This window comes from Parus major, chromosome 3 (assembly GCF_001522545.3).
Source record: "Parus major isolate Abel chromosome 3, Parus_major1.1, whole genome shotgun sequence".
In the NCBI taxonomy this organism is placed as follows: Eukaryota; Metazoa; Chordata; class Aves; order Passeriformes; family Paridae; genus Parus; species Parus major.
The window spans coordinates 77,866,241-77,883,701 of NC_031770.1; the positions used below are offsets into that span (position 1 = coordinate 77,866,241).

The 17,461-nt window shown below is 42.6% G+C and overlaps 1 long non-coding RNA gene across 3 annotated transcripts in view; it reads right to left on the reverse strand.

Annotated features, from left to right (window-relative positions):
- Positions 1-17,461, reverse strand: part of LOC109022553 — an 81,863-nt gene that overhangs the window by 12,399 nt on the left and 52,003 nt on the right. For all 3 annotated transcript variants that reach the window (XR_002001501.2, XR_004496471.1, XR_002001505.2), the window contains 2 exons: positions 10,845-10,967; positions 232-336 (listed from right to left, as the gene is read on the reverse strand). This is a non-coding gene — a long non-coding RNA (uncharacterized LOC109022553). The remainder of the gene's footprint in view (positions 1-231; positions 337-10,844; positions 10,968-17,461) is intronic.

The following is a 17,461-nucleotide window of genomic DNA, read 5'->3' on the forward strand; positions in this document are numbered from 1 at the left end:
ACACACCACGTGCCTGGGGTGAGAACCTATGGCCTGGTCCTCCCATCCGGCCAGTGATGCCGGAGTGAGAAGCAGCTAGTTCACCTCCACAGTTCTCTGAAAGGAAACCACTAGCTCAGAAAAAAACTAAAATAGTCTTGAACATGGGCACGCTGAACCATTCTGGGTAGCTGGGAGTTGCTGTTGAGAGCACTGGTTCAGGGTGCAGAAGTTTGCCCTTATATTGCTTACCCCCTCTCCATGTGTGAAGGCTGTATCAAGGTCATCTCTGGCACATAAGGTCATGATGGTGAGCACAAGGCTGTGAAAGTTTCAGTTATTTCATCCTTTAGGAATCTGTAAAGAAAGAGTTGAAGGCTAGGTTGTGGTGCATCACACCAGCAAGGAGAGGGAGATTTTAATTGTCTGATGAAGGCTCCCTGACTGACTTTCATTGGATCTTGTGTTTGTTCATTAATGTCACTTTACTCCACATTAACCTGTTCAAATACTAACCCAACAGAGCAAATTGTCTCAACCCTGTTACTTGTCTGATTACACATTATTGTGCTGATTAGATCTTCGCTTAATTTAAATCCTTAACTAAATCCTTAATTTGAGGTGAGCCTTTGAAGGTGCACTGAACAAATAAAAGTACCTTCCATTGAAGAGGAGTCAGGCTTTCCATGCTCAGTCAATTGACCTTAGAAGCTCATAATGTCCAAAGGCCACAAGTGAGTTTCAGGGCTCCTCAGGGTTTATGAGGCAGAGCAGAGCTTCTGTAGAGCAAGGTGCTGGCTGGGACTGTCTGCTGCAACCCCCACACCCAGGTGGGACACATAAAATAGGGTCTGCTAGGGAGGGAGCACCAGCCAGCCTTGCACAGGGGGAAAGGAAAAATTACTGGATCTATGCATTTTCTCGGTGCTGACTGAGAAATCAGATGTTGTTAGAATGTGTGTTCAGTTTAAAAACCTGGCAAGGCCAGATGTTCGCTAAGTGGATACACTTCAGCAAGTGCCTGCACATTAAAATACAAACTAAAAGTGAAAAAGTGAGTGCAACTGAAGCATTAAACAAACATTGACAGGACATGCATGAGCACACACAAATTGCTATGTTTACAGCACAGGATGCACAGAGCTCCCATTTGCATCTGAAGACATTTAATTGTTCATATGCTGCATACACACATTCCCTTTTGCCTGCGGAGCCACAGCAAATGGATACATAAATAGGGGCACATAGCTACCTAAATGGCCAGTCCATCTGGCAGCAGACACATCTGGGAGTGAGGTAGCTTCCAGTCTGCCCCAGCCATGGGACATCACCTCCTGGCAGCATTCAGCTGGTTTTCTGAGCCAATTGTCCAAGTCACATCCTGGCTACAGCTGTTGGGTACCAAGAGCTACAGCATCCCCTGACCACTGTCTGTGTCTACTGCCCCAGTGCCTGTGAATGCATTTCTCTGGCTAACACCTCTTGTGTTCCTGCAAACAGGGAGAATTAAACACCAGCAGTTCTATTAAATGAAATAATTCAGTATTTACGCTGCAGCAGTCAGATCCCAAAACTGCAGCAGATGTTACAGCAGGGCTCCAGCTCCACTGTTCCAACAAGTAATGAAGTATCCAGTCAGCTCTCGTGGTGACCAGGCACAAAAGCAGGCAATAACATCTACATCTCCCACTAGCTTGTGAGGCAGAAACACCATTGTAATTCTGAGCAAGTCAGCAACATGGTCTGTGAGGTCCCATAATGGTTAATGCTTCCTTACCAGGGAGAGTTTTTCAGTAGACTCAGTCTGTACAATATGTCATTACCCCCCCAGCTTTGATCGTCAATCTGAAGAGCATATCACCTTGGAGATTAACAAAGAAATTCTAGCTGCAAAGCTGCTGAAAAGGCCACTTTGGTTGATTTTCTTTTCATAGTGCTCTGTGTTTCTGCTTCACAGAACAGAAGGGCAATAAAAATTAATTTTGTGATGTAATAAAATATTTGCCTCTGAGGTTTCTGGAAGCTGAGGCACTGGTATTTTATTAGCATGCAAAAATTCATTATGGATATAAAAGTGTGATGACATGGTGTGGTTGCTAAACCTTAGGATATTACAGGTTTAGAACAATGTAATCAACCAGATGAAATAACATTTTAAACCACACAAGTTTACAAACATTATCATTAAAAAGTAATAGTAAGTAAACTAACAATTTCCAATCCGTAATTGTTTTAATCTTCATGGTGTGGGACTAAAAAAAGCATCATCAGCTGAACCCAAATGCCTCAGGATCTGGTTTTCAGTTTTGAAGGTCTGCCTTTCTGAAGGATGCCAGATGTTCACAAAGTTTCAGGTAATAATAGGCTATCTCTGTTTTCCAAGGTTCTCTTTCCTGTCCTCCCAAATTTCTTGAGCTCAGTCAAAAAACCCATTTTGTTCCCTCTCTTACTGCCTGGCTTTGCAACAATGTGGAACAGCATCTCCAGAACTAAGAAAAGGACCATATCCTGATGATATTCTCTGAGAGTTGGAGCACTTAGCTGGAAGACAGAAAGAGACTGATTACTTAGTGTTACTTGCTTTTTTCTTCATTTGCCCAGACGCTCTGTTCCCATGTTTAGGTCAGGCTTGGGATGTTGCAGGACAAGACCATGACACAAGTTACTTTATGTTCTCGGTAAGTCAGAAAGATACTAACAAAGAGATTTTTTCTGAAAAGAGGCTTTTACTGGCAGTGGGGGATGTTACAATACAAAGAATTAAATTGCTGGCTGACAACATGGAGTGTTTATTAAAGAAACTGCAGAAGCTGAAAAATCCACTGCAAGCACTCTGGTATGTGGGGAGCCATCATCTTGTGGCCTCCTTAGAAGTTTAATCAAATACACACAACTAAGTTTTGCATTTTTCCTGATTTTCACTGGGATAGAGCTAAGTTTCTTCCCGGAAGCTGTTTCAGTACTGTATTTTGGATTTAGGATGAGAACAATGTTGGTAACACACTGATGTTTTAGTTGTGGCTCAGCAGTGCTTACCCTAAGTCCGAGGCTTTTCAGTGTCTTGTGCTCTGCCAGTGAGGAGGGACACAAGAAGCCAGGAGGGAGCATGGCCGGGACAGCTGACCTGAACTGGCCAAAGGGATATTCCACACTACAGAACATCATGTCCAGTGTATGAACTGGAAGGAATTGGCTGGGAAGGACTGATCACTGCTGGGAAACAGGCTGGATATATCTTAGTGGGTGGTGAGCAATTGTCTTGTGCATCACTTGGTTTTCTTGGGTGTAATTCCTGTCTCTCACTCTCTTTTTCTTTACTACTACTACTACTACTACTACTACTATTAGTATTAGTATTAGTATTAGTATTATTACATTTTACTTTATTTCCATTAGTAAACTGTTCTTAACTCATGGGTTTTACCATTTTCTCCCCATCCCACTGAGGAGTGGGGAGTGATACTTAGTTGTTGGTTGAGCTTAAACCACAACTACTTCTGTTATCAGGAGGGCAGTAAAAACAAACCACAAAATGAAGCTATTGTTTTACCAGCAACTGGGTAAGTTGGTGGATGCAAGAGCTGTGCTTTGAGTGTTTTGCAGAGGCTGAAGTGTTCCTGCATGAGCTGAAATAGCTGAAAAGCTGCTTTACCCAGCAGGGCAAAGTCAGGACCTGGTGGTGTGAGCAGGAGAGTCTCCATATGGTCAAATGCAAACAGAGAGCAAAGGGAGAAGGTTCAGGAGCCTCTTCCAGCACCAAGGTAGAGAAAGCAGATGAAGGAGTCGGGAGAAAGCTGAGCAGATGAATAGCGTGGTTTTCAGCCTCATCCATGAGCATCCTATGTAGGCAGAAGCAGCACAGCCCATGATCTCCAAGCAAACCTCACCCCACTGGCCCAGAAGAGAACAGAGATACATGAGAAGTATGGGAAATGTCACTGAAGCAGTCAGTGAAAGGCAAGGACTTATCAGAGAAGGGTTTACAGAGTCACTATGACCAGAAGGTTTGGGGATGAGAAAGGGATAAAGGTCATTAGCTGTCAGCTAAGAAACATTCTTCTCACCTTCACCCACACCAGCAACATTCAGACCCATGGAGCTTTGTACACCTTTTGTAAATAACCAGCCCAGATCCAAAGCAGTGACAACATTATTTGGCTGATCTTCTCACTAGCCAAGCTAAAAACCTGGGGGAGCTCACAGACCAAAGTCAAAGTCTAATTTACCTTTTTTAACCTTGTTCTGCATCCTAGACTCTTCTGCACAAGGAAGGCTCATTAAGTCTGAAACACATTCATAATTTGCCTTTTATATCAAAGAAAGTCTAGAGCATTTTTTAAAGATGACTGTAAGTAATTATTTCATAGTAATACCTATGGCTAGATTTCCTTATTTGCTGAAGAAAGCAGCAAGTCTACTCCATGAATACCAGAAAAGACTTTTGCAAGCCACAGTGAGCCTAGGGTTGTTGATGCCACAGGACCCTGGTTGATGCAACCAGAGGACCTCTGGTGAACCACTGTATTCCTTGCATATTTTGGGAAGAATTAATCACATTAAGGTTTTTTTTCCTATTCTTAATGTCCCCTCATGATGTCATGATGGATGAACAGGCTGGAATGACAAGTAATCACTGAAAACTGTTGCCTCTCCCATTTCACCACAAGCACCCAGGAATTTCTAGGTTTAGTGTTTTGGAGGGCAGAGTCATTGTCCAGCATTGCTTTTGTCATAGTGTCCAACACTACGTTTTTTATTGCCTCAGTAACACTGACAGCCATGGGTCTTTGGGCTTAAACATTCCTCTGCCAGGCAGCTTGAGGATATTTAGAAGACATATATGGAAAGGCACAAGCTCTGGGACCATTCAAGTACCCTGCATTTACATCTACAGCACAGTCACCTGAAACTGCTAAGGACAGCACTCAGTGACCCACACCATCTTTTCCAGTCCTCCTGCTTCACTGATCAAGTGGAACTGAGTCACAGGCAGAATGCAATTATGTAGTGAGGTTCAGTTAGGCATAATAAAAACATCCCACCAAAATGAACAGCCTGTGAAGTGGTAGCAATACCAAGAGACCAAGAAGTGAAAATGTTCAGGGCATATTAACTGACAATGAAGTGTAAAGACAAATAAAGATTAATACCATTTTGGTCTTCTTCAGTGAGGATATTATGTTGTAAGACAGGATATTTTCTCTTTCATGGTAATGGACCTGCTCTCTCTCATATGACCTCTCCACACAGAAAATTACCATGTGTAATTGCTCCAGCAGAGTGATGCTCTTAATGCAGTTGGCTCTTTAGCTAAGATCACATCTTCTGTGAAAAGAATAGATTTTGATAAGTAGTCAGGAGTTCAAAGAAGAGCAGTGATAAATCCAATGAAACCAGGCCAATTTTTTTACTTTCCATTCTTGCATATGGTTATGACAGCCTATTCACAGCACGCACAGAGTCCTGTGGGAAGGTTAGTGAAGTTAAATAGGCAGCTGCTAGATGAGAAAAAACTAAAGAGGTACAAAGAATGCAATGGCTATTACCTAGGCAGGAGACATCGTAACTGTCAACTACCCTGTGCAGAGAGAGAACAGCCCACCACAGCCTATGGAGTAATTTTACCCCTGGAGGAATCCAATTGTAAAGATCACCATGAAAAACTATTAAATTGACCTTGTAGATAATACTAATAGAGAGTCCTGTATCAGCAGAGAGATGGACAAAAAGACTTGAAAAAGGTGTTTCTTTTTTATAAAACTCAGAAGAGGAAGTGATGCTATGCATTTTTTCTTTCATTTGAGAGGCTTTGAAAGTAAGATTTTTTTCAAAGGAATTTCTCCTGACAGCATGCTGAAAATGAAGACTTTTCTTTGATAGCAGAAAAGTGCATAAATGATTCAGTGGAGAGAGGAAAAAAACATCGGAGTCAGGGTGACAAAGACACTAAGCAAATGTCAGTGTGAGGAGGTATTTCAGAGAGCTGGTAAACAAGCTTCCATCCCTAGTCCAACTTGTGGACTAAGACCTCAGGACCTGACTTTCAAGTAAGGATTAATCAAACTTCCATTTCTGCAAGTGCTGATGAGAAACTGACTGCATTATTGCACAGCAAATAAGTTTTGAGTGGAAATGTCAGCAACAAGACACCTGAACTTCCAGTCTGTGGGGACAATTGGAAAGATGATTAAGTAAAAGTACAAAATGATCATTGAGTAGCAAGAGACTTCCTCTTCTAATTAAACTGGTTCTGGATTGTGGAACAGATGGTAAAGAAATGTGTCTGATTTCAGGGTGGAGTCTGACATCACTTAATGTAGTATGCATGTAAGTTGCTTATGATTGGAGATGACTGGATCTGATAGCCTATGAAGTCACTTCCTTTCTTGTGATTACAGGTCCCTAATTCTACTCCCTCTGGAGACAGTTATAAATGGTTCTTTGGCTTCCACAGGGGCATGATGGCATAAGGATGTGAAGTCTCTAGCAAATAATATGGCACCTGCCTCCATGGTCTGTGCTTCTGTGCACAATGGCAGCACTTGGGAAACACCAGTATTGACAGAATGGGTAAAACAGCATGCCCACTGTTGAGCAGCACCAAGAGCTGGGTGTATGATGGTTGTTCAGCTCAGTGCAGCTGTGCCAGCTTTGGCACTGTTTGCCAAAGCGGGTGCTCCTTCTCCCTTTTACCTGGAATGGCAGCAGTGAGAGGCTTCCCAATGCATAGCTGAGAGATACAAGGGGTATCAAGTGCCTCAGTGAGACTCCTATTTTCTGAGTTCAGCAAGGTAGTCCACCAAAAGTTTTTCTGGGCTCTTCTCGAGATGTATGGATGTTTCAGGGGTACAGCTGAAGAAATATCTCAGAGGCATGCAGAAATGAATGACTGGCTTGGACGCTGCAGATAGGAGACCTGTCATGTCTGCACTTGGGCTTGACAGCACTTTGATGTTTCATTATTGTCTTCAGGCTTGTTGTCAGGCCCATTGCTCTCTGGTCCCACTCATGTTCTGGCCATGACTTGATTCTAAATTGGTCACCATCCCTAAATTGAATAGGACCTAACTATGCACTATGTTTGGAAGTGAAGGCCTGGCCCCCATCATTTTACACTCCCCCCAGCACCCTTCTGCTGTGCAAAATGAGTTTAAAATATTAGCAGATCCAGACAGTTGGGTGTCAGCTAGAAGTGGTTCTCTACAACCAGGGAATAAAGGAATCATGCCTTCAGGTATGACTGCAGCAACCTGCAAGCATTTCGGGTTCAACCCAACCATACCACCCCAGCCCTGCTGCTCTCCCACATTTCTTCTGGAGTGATTATTTGCAAGCCTACGGAGGAGGAGAATAGTCCTCTGCCTTTTTGGTTTGATTTTTTTAGCCAGATCCACCTCTGTGCCTTTTCCACACAGTCCCACAGGCAGACAAAGCAGCAGACCTCAGGTGGCAATGAGCTTCCATGAGCCTCTTGTTAGGAATAAAGTAGGCAGGAGCTGCTAAAACCAGTCCAGCCATTGGAGAACATACACTGGTTTGTGGCTGATCCATTTCCCATTACATTCATGCTGAAAAGAATTTTCTTTATCTTTTGAGCTTTCAAGGAGAGGAGAGGAGAGGAAGAGAAGCTAAGCTCAATTGTCCTTTCATAGGCAGGATACAACTGGGTGTTTTTGGAGTCAGTGAATGAAGATGATTAATTATTGCTCACTTTTTCACTCCATCACATATACAAGGGATATGCCTGTCATGCTGACAGTCTCCCTGCTCAGCCCTCTGTACACACAGCGTGAGTGGTGTGATTCAGTCTCACACGCCACCTTCTGAAGGGAAGAAACAGAGCCATGAGTCAGTGGGACATGGATCCAAGTGTCCTTAACGCAGTAGTGTCAGCCTTATTGAGCAGCACTGAAATATTTATTAAACACAAACACCGGAGCGATTGTTCTTAATTTGGCAATGCTATCTAAAGAGTCAGAAGACACAGCACAGATCAGCTGAATAGAAATATTTCATTTCAGAATGATCCTTACCTGGCTACAAGGAATTCAATGAAGAAAACAGAAAAGACGTTAACTATAGCATTATAATGAACTGTGGGATATAATAATAAGTGTGAATTTCTTTTTCTGATACCCAGTTCCTCTTTGTGTATGTACAAGCCAGGAATCATATATCAGATAAAAGAGATTATAGCTACGCCAAGGAAATCTGGGACCCTTAGCTGAGCTAATGGCCCTGCAAGTGTTAAAGCCTCATTAGTAACAACAATAGAAATGAATAATGACTGTAATAAATAATCGCTTGGCCTTTAGATAAGATGCATTTTATTTCCCATTGTGTATGCCAGAAGTTAAGAGTATTTATAAGCTGCAGTCACAAATGACTGGCTTGTGCTAAATGTAGCTGGGAGTAGGCAGACAAAATTTTCTTGGAAGTCTCTGGGCCAAATACAGACGTCAGCCATACTTTCAGCAGTACCACTCATCCTCTATCTGCTGGAGCAATATTCAGTTTAGTTCTAAGAGTATTTAAAGGAAATGGCTACAGGTGTAGCCATAAAGTTTTGAACAGTGTCCCTGTTCTCCGAGCACTGCTGTAAGATGTAGGAAACCAAGGGGGGAACCAAAAAAGGGCCACAGGGAGGAAGCCTTTCCCAAAATCTGAAGGGCCACAGCTTCCTTGCATGGAAATGGTCAGGCACTGGGACAGGAATCAGCAGGTTGATGCTCTTTTCCTTTAGACAGTCTCAGTGGTAAAGTGCCTTTCCCTCCCACACAATATCCCACTTCCTGCCTTCCCCAAGGAATGCGTGACCTCCACGGGCATGAGTAGAAGCTGCCTTACAGAGGACTACTGTGGGCAGTTTTGGGCAGGAGTCACTGGTATTTACTCCTCCAGGTGCTCAAGGGTTTGAGCAGACCAGCTCTGGAAACACATTGAAATCATTGGTCATTCAGTGGCGCTTCAGGACTCATAAATTCAGAATAAACTAGAGGAAGAGGTTCCTTAAACTTGCCAGTCAGTGGCACCTCATCCTGCAAAGAGGAGAAGTCAGGCAGTACTGCCAGTCCTTGGAAAGTGTCTAGCTTATTTTCTTTCACCTGACAAAGTCATAAACAATTGGGTGGATTTCATTTTCCCTATTCCCAGGGTTCGGTTGTTACCCATGCACAAAGGAAGAAATAGGTTTCTAACAGACCAGAATGCTAGAAACATTAAAAACGTGATGACAGGGGTGGGGGAGTGAGGAGCTCTTCCAGCTAGCTGTGGATCAGTGTTTTTCAGCCTGTGATGTTAGTGATCACACGTGTGTCCTTGGTTTCCAGGAAGGTGCAAAAGCCCAGAAGTCAGGTGTAAGTCAAGTGCAAGTGGTAGTTCTCTTGTGTGGTTTTAACGTACCCCTTGAATTACTCCACAGCCCCTCTCAGGGATCTCTGACTATGGGGTAAATATTACTGTCCTGTCACTGCAGCTATCAGAAAGGAGACAATGTCACTTGAGAGGCCACTTTCAGAGACACTGAAGCCATGGGGAGCTGCTTTAGGGGCACAGGGGGATGCAGCAACAATCCATTCCCCATTGCTGGAAATCTGTTATCCCTTTTTCTGGAACAGTGAGGCTGTCTGGTACCCTTGTGCTAAGCTGCTGAAGAGAGAAATGCTTGGCTACTACAAATCAGTGTATATTGTCAAGACAATTTGGACTTTACAGTCCATTTATTTAGCTGTTAAAGGCACTACTGATTCTTTTGGCAAAGAGTTTTTACATAAAATCGGAGACTTTCAGCAGACAACACTGCAGTGCCTGTGATGACTACACCTATGAAAAAACCTCTTTGGTAAAGAAGAAAAAGGTAAAGGTCTGTTTGATTAATGACTGCAACAATAATATTTCTAGAAAAGACTAGAAAAAGGGCTACTCAATCTCAGATAACATTTGCTCTAGTGGCATGACCTGTTGTAAACCTCGAACAGTGAATGGAAATGAGAACAGAGACACATTAAAATGTCAAGCTGCAAAACCTACAAGCAACAGGGAGTTTAATTACCTAGAAAAGAAGTGGAAGGCTTTCTTGAAAGCAAATTTATTTTCTTTGTTCTGTTCTCCTTGCAGTTTTGTGCTGTCTCTCTACCAAAAGCTCCGTGGCCATCACACTTAGCAGAGGAGACGAAGAAGTGGATGAGTTATGAGCAAAGCTGGCTAAAACATGGAGACATTTGAGACCTGCCTGAATGCGATCCTGTGCAACCTGCTCCAGGGGAACCTGCTTTAGTGTGGGGGAAATGAGGTGGACTAGATGACCCCAGGAGGTCCCTTGCAACACCAGCCATTCTGTGATTTGTGGCTCTGTGATAAGCAGAAGCAAGCTCTTCTTAAAGGCCAATATATTTTTTAAATGGCAACTAAGTGTGAAGGAAAGCCAGCGTATTTCTTATAAGCAACTGTTATAGGGAGATGAAACAACTGAGATGGGTTGTGAAAGAATCTGAAAATGGCAGCACCTAAAGGAAGTAGTGTCACAACAGTTCTTTAGGCCCCCAAAATCATTCAACAGGTTAAACTGAAAATATTTCATCAGATATCATACTTTTCATTACTTAAATGCAGAGAAATACACAAACCCAGCTTTTGTATATTGTATATAATGTAATGTAACAACAGATAATAAAATGTCATATATAAAATATACCTTACTAAAATGTATTAAAATATAATACTGTCATTGTTTTCTCATTAATGTCTTTGGTTCTTTTTCCAATAAAAGAAGATGTGCATCCACGATCCAATTATGCAAAAGAACTAATTTACCAAGACAAAAGATTTGTAAGTGTATAAAAAAAGCAAACCCAAGAAATCCAAACCTGCCAGGCTCCATTTTATATTGTATTTCTCTAAGTCAAAAATGTCTTCAGTGAATATTATCAAACTCGGTCTCTGTGAGGGATCCTCTGAGCCAGGTTTCAGATCAGAAGAAATTGTTTTTCCTGTGAAGAGTGAGGAAGTCATTGAAATCAGAGCATGATAATGGCTTGTTCTCCTAAAGTTTAAGTATAATATTTCCAGTTGGCACCACAGCACTGTATTGAGGGATTCAGAGGACACATTGGTAACCATGAGGACAAAGCTCAGGGGTCTTCTGTGGATACCTGAGGTGTAGCAAACATAAAATTAAATATACATTATCCATGACATCAGGTCAATATACAGCATCTCTCTGAAGGTTTTCCATGACAACTCATGGCTGTTTTGGGGCCTTCCAAATGTCTGGATTTCAGGAGGGCACAGCTGCCCTATGTAAGAAATCTTACCTGAAAATTAAGCGATGGAGGGCAGACCAGTGGGCACCACATATCCTCATGGACTGACCTGGCCTTAGGGAGGATGAAGATGGAGATGGACCCTTCCCACTGGGACTACAGATGTTGGGGAGAAGTCCTGGGAAGGTGGGAAATGCTTCTCCAGCCTCCTGCCACTGCTGGCCTGCCCTTGTCCCATGGAGCCATGGGATTGTCATTGGATAGAAGATGGAAGCAGCAAAATGTTGCTGCAATGAACCCAATCACAAGGGGAAGCCTGGGGGCTGGCTGGATCCCCTGGCACATCAAAAAGCATTTTATAACTGTATGAGATGCACCTTTGAAAATTGAACTGCAACAGAGGTCATGCTCCCTCTTGTTCTCCATCTCCTGACTGCAGGATTTCTCCTGCAGACTAATTTTACTCGAAGTAAAGCAATGGATGGGTGAGACTCAGTTTCAAGTGAACAGGTTCTTTTTCAGTACAGTGCCCTGTACAAATTACTCTGTCAAGAAAATGTTACATTTCAAGATTGAAACTCTCAATATCTGGCAATGCCAAAATTTTGGCTATTACATCAGCCCCCACTGAAGATGATGCAGCTTTTAAGGGGGTGAGGGAAGCTAAATTATTGCTGCTAATGGCGCATTTGCATTTCTCAGACCTCTTTCATGTGTCTACAAAAATGCCTCCTCCCCCAGGCTAATACTATCAGCCTTTGGGTCTAAGAATTCGGTGAGGGGCTGTAGTGAGAATAAAGCATGGACTCAAAATTCAGACCAATTTGGGTCTGATTTATCAGATTAACCATATCTATCTGATTTAAGTCAGCATCCCCCTCTTGGCAATGAAGAGGGGCACTTCCAATTATCCTCTCCTAAAAAGACAAGTGAACCACCTCTCTGAGAGGTGCCCATCTCTGTTTGGCTGGAGAGGAGGCTTAGACATTTACCTTGGATGAAGTGCCCAATGTTTCAGTAGCTATGCTTACATAAGAGAAAGTCAAGAGAGGATAGCCTTGGGGAGCTGTCAAGGCTGTGATTTTTAAGTGTCTTGTCCAAAACACTTCAGTGAGGAGGTGCATGGACTTCTTAAGGAAAATAAACAGCCTCAGCTGGTCTTGGCTGTGTGTCACGAAGTAGCTAGGGTGACCAAAGCCTGCAAAGATACTATGCAAGAAGCCTCCTCTCTCCAAAAACACACCTTTAAATGAGGGACCAGAGAGATGCGTGCAGCCAGCAATTATTCTCTCTGCCTCATTTAATCAAGACAGCAAGATTTGCTCTGGGATGAAATTAAATCAGTTTTATGATTAAAAACCCTTGGAATTAAATTTCTATTAAATATTTCGCCACTGTCTGATTTCTACAAAGATTTCAGTTTAGTGTTGCAAAAACTATTATGAGCAAGTACACTATTCTTATATATTGACAACTAAGATATTTTGATTGGGAAGAGATGTTTTGTACACAGTCCAGTTTCCTCATGTTCCTGTACTTCAGTGTCAGCAAAATCAGCAGCCAAAAAACATCTCTTGACAGGTGCTGCATGACACCCACATGGAGACACCGTGGTCCACCTCAGCAGTGATGATCACACAACACAGCCAAAGTGGGGGAGAAGAGGGATCTGAAGTATTTCAAGTTTTTTCTCAAAACCACAAGTGTTTTCTACTGAAAACCTCTTCTCATGTCCCCTTTACTTCCTTTGAAAAATGTTAGTGGAAAAGACCCTTTAGCTAGCAAGGTCTAGATTTTACAGAGGGCAAGTCTGTCCAATGACACATGTGCAGACAAGAGCCTGGCTCAGGCTTTCGCTATACCCAACCTCCAGAGCATTTTGTGCCCCCAATTTCAGCTAACATCAGGGGGAACTGGAAATGTGTGGCCCCAACAGGACACAGGTCTCTCTAGGCCTGCAAAGGTCTAGTTAATTGCACAGTTAACTAAGGATGGAGTACTGAGGGAGATGAGGAGAGTTCATCCATTGCACTGCTGGCTCTCTAGAAGGGCTCCCTTACAGGCAAACTCACCCACAACCTCCCAAAAGCAGAGCTCTGTGCTGGACATTTGCAGGACTATCAGCTTCATCCTCACTTTGCTATAGCTGAACTACAGTTTCCATCATGAAGTTGCCAGGGGATTATGGGGAGATCACCAGGTTCTAGGCAGAGTTCTAAAAATGCCATCCTGCCATCACTAAATAGCAATTTTAACACTGTAGCTTGCAAAAATCTATAAATAAACTCTTGTGAGGAACTAACATAGAACTTTTCCTTGGGACCACAGCTGGTCCCATTCATTTTATGTCCTTTTTTGGGGTTTTTTTCCTTCTAAAAGCATTCAGGGTTTTTTCCTAGCTGGTGAGAATTGTTCAGCACCAAAACCAGAAACAAATTTTGAAGAAAAACAGTTTCTTAAAAAAAAGTCTTGACTAAAGATACTGTTGAATTTTAAAAAAAATTTAAAGGCAGAGGTAAAAACACTCCCAAAAATCTTATGTTCTCTAAAATGCACGGGTTTCTGGCTCTGAACTGGTATTATAGGTTGAAAGGGACCTCAAAGATCATCTGGTCCAACCTTTCTTGGCAAAAGCATTTCCTATACATGATGGGCCAGCATTTTGTCCCTCTGAATCTTATGCATCCACTGTTGGGTAATCCACCACTTCCCTAGTGAGACTGTGCATAATTCACTTGCAAGATAAATAAAAGTGGCCATGAAGCTTTGAAAAGTAAAAGGAAAGGAAGGAAAAAACCCATTGAATGTTTATGTGAATATTCCTTTTTGCCCAAACATAAAGCTTGGAAAAATCCCCCTAGTCCCTTTTTTAAAATCTTTGTCAAGAGTGGTCATTTTACAGCCTTCATCCACTATATTTTTGGCATGATGATGAGCTCTGAGAACATATGGATTAGATCAGGGCAGGTGGGGTGAACCTTTTCTGGTCAGTGGATGGACTTGCAAATCACACAGCCCTCCAGTCCTGCAGGTTTCCTGTACCAGGGGATGACCCAGCTCATTTTATCACAAGCACTGAAAAAGCAGTCCAGTTCCTGAAACCTTCCAAAAGCTCTCATAGTTTTTTTTATCCCAAACACCTCCCAAAGTCCAAAGAGAGACTCAGGTACCTTGGAGTACCTGGAATACTGTGGTGAGCCAAATCAGCCAAATCAGGGCTGTGAGTTGAGGCTGGTTAGGATAAAGATGCTTGGCCATGCCCAACAGGCTTTCTAACAGCAGGATGAGTGCATGCATGAATCTGCATGTATGTCCCATGTGCGTAAACATAATGCTGTTGTCACTCAGCCCACAGCATGACTAGCAGATTCTTTAAAAAGAAACCACACACGCACAAATATTTTATGTGCATGCCTTATACATAAGGCATGGGCCAAATGACTTGCCCACACAGTTCTAAAATGTACCCTTTTCCTCCCTTTGGTGCCAAGGAAATGTTATTGACTACAAATGGTGACAGGGAGAATTGCACAATCCAGTCCATACGTATAAAAACCAGCAGGCTGAGCATAAATGTCTATTTGAAGGAATACAGATGAATCAGTAATGATATTAGAGTGATTAGCCAACTGCCTTAATTGATATGTACAAAACCATATGTGCTTATAAGCTTACAAATGCTAACTCACACTTATCACCATCTGCACAGAAAAGCCACAATAAATTTACTTTTTCTAAATGTAGGTTTATAATTTTAAAAGAAATGGGCTGAGGAAGGTAGTGAAAGAATGTGCCATGAAATGTTCTTTGCCAGTAGCACGGGGGTCTCTCAGACCAGATTTATTCAGTGACTATAATAGAGCTCAATTATTGTTCAGGTCAGTGCAAAGACATGAGGGAAAAGTAATAACCAGCTTTTCAAGAACAAAAATAAAAGATCTTAAGAGAAATTATGAGGGAGGCCAGTTGTACATTGGGTTCCCTCCCTCTGCAGCTTTCTTCAGGCTCTGTGTTTGAACCCACAGCTAAAGAAGGCTAAAGAAGATCTATCCAGAAATGCCTAAATTATAAACAAGTCCACAAACAAGTCACTGGTCACTGTAACTTCCACTGGAAGAGCAATGATGGCCGGGAATAGTGGAGTGTATTTTTCACAAAGTTACTGTGAGAGTGTCTGACTGCAGGTACAAGTTCTTGCCTCCTGAGCCAGGTAGAGTGGGAGCTTTACGTTGCTGTATCCATTCATTCCCATCAGATGGGTTTTTCCATCCCTTGGCAGTACAAATGTGTTCCAGATCACCCACAGTCAAGGGCAATCAATCATATTTCTGCTAATATAGCCAAAGCACAAAACTGCAGTGTTGATGCCAGCTCCATGCCTGACCCTAGGGAGACAACTGACATCCAACCTGGCATAAATACCGAGACGTAATTTGGTCCTTCTGATCCAGGAGAGTGAATTTTGTGTCATGTATTGGTTTTGTGAAGTATCAAGTGCCCTGTAAGGTTATGAGATGAATCTATGAAGATATTTGGGAGTTAAAATGCTGCTTAAAATGAGGAGATGAGGGGGTGATAGTGCTTATACATCCCCATGGCCTCAAGGTTCTTTAAGTCACTTGCTTAAGCAACACAGCTGAAAGTTTCATGCTGGCTGTCTCCACAGAAAGATCCATCAGAATCTGCTGAGGTACAGCCTGCCATTTTTGACTCAGGCTCCATGGCAGAAGACTATTAAGATAGAAAAATTGATAAGAATTCTCCTGACACTTCTGAAACATGGAGGACATGCATGTGTGACAGGGGCAGGTGAGTTACTCTCATTTTTAAAATCTTGACAGCTCTGTGCATTAATAGTGTCATAAATATTGTATCTATGCTGCAAAGGAAACCGAGAAGTTGTTATAATTCAGTTGTCACCATTGTGTGGGCACTGTGTTGTGTCTGGGTGACCTGCAGGCTCGGAATAATAACGAGGGTGAGTCATCAGACCTCACCAGCGACAAAGTGGAGAGGGAGTGTGTGATGGGAAAAGGCTTTGATCACATTAGACAACAGCAGCTGAAGGAAGGGTTGGATGAGAAGGTGCATGTGAAAAGTGTGATTATTAGACAGGTCCCAATAGTTCTCAAATGACAGGGAATCCCTGGGTGCTGGCAATAAGTGTCAGTCACTGCCAATTTAACAGGCACGCCTGAAACAACTCACTCCAGAGGAGCTGGCAAACATCACAGGGGTGCAAATAAGTAAGAAACCGGTACAGGAGCCCCTGACATGCTCCCATCCTAGCTGATGCCTCCTGCCATTGCGCCTCAGGAGCAACAATGGCTGGTAAAGCACAGTCAGTACGGGAGCAAACTACAGGCCATGATCCAGTTTGGATATGGGCAAATCATGTCACAGGAACACAGATACCAAGTTGCATTTGGTGGCTATTGGCACCTTATGCACATGGCCAAAGCAATATAGCTTTAGTGCTTCCTGAGCCAGCCATTTGCAGACAAAATTAGTCCTTTGGGAAGCAGCTGCTCTAGAAACCCAAGAAACCATCTCAACTCTGAGACTCTCCGGGTATTTTCTTCAGCTGGGGAATCCCACTTTCCCCATCTCCCTGTGTCCAGATGCCTCCAGCTATAGAAATCTGTACGCAGGATTTCACAAGTCCCAGAATGATGTAGCAAGAGCAAGTCATATGCAATTGATACTTTGAAAAATCACACACAGACATAAAAGTGAACCTGGCCTCTGTCCCATGAAATCCACATACCACATAGCTTACCATGTAAATACAATGAAGTCAACTGAGAAAAAAAAAAAAAAAAACACCCAATACAAAATAGCTCATGAAATAGTGGTTTCATTAAAGGTGTTTAGAGGTGCATGCATACATTAGCATACTTTAGCACCTTGCTCAGTAGAAGCTTGGGGTCAAAGCTAGAGCATGAGAAAAATGAAATGTACATCTCTAAAATGTGCTGGCAGGGGCCCAAAATAGTGGCCTCAAAACCAAAAAACTAACTGTATTTTCACCCAACCATAACATGTGGTGTAGAGTCAACACAAGTGTCAGTCAGAGTAGCACACATTAGATGTACTTATGGACTTGAAAAGCAATAATAAATATGGACCCAGAATCCAATGACAATTTTCAAAGGCATTTGTGATTCCAAAACTCAGTTTTATGGTAAATATAACAAGAGATCAACAACAGAACTGTATGT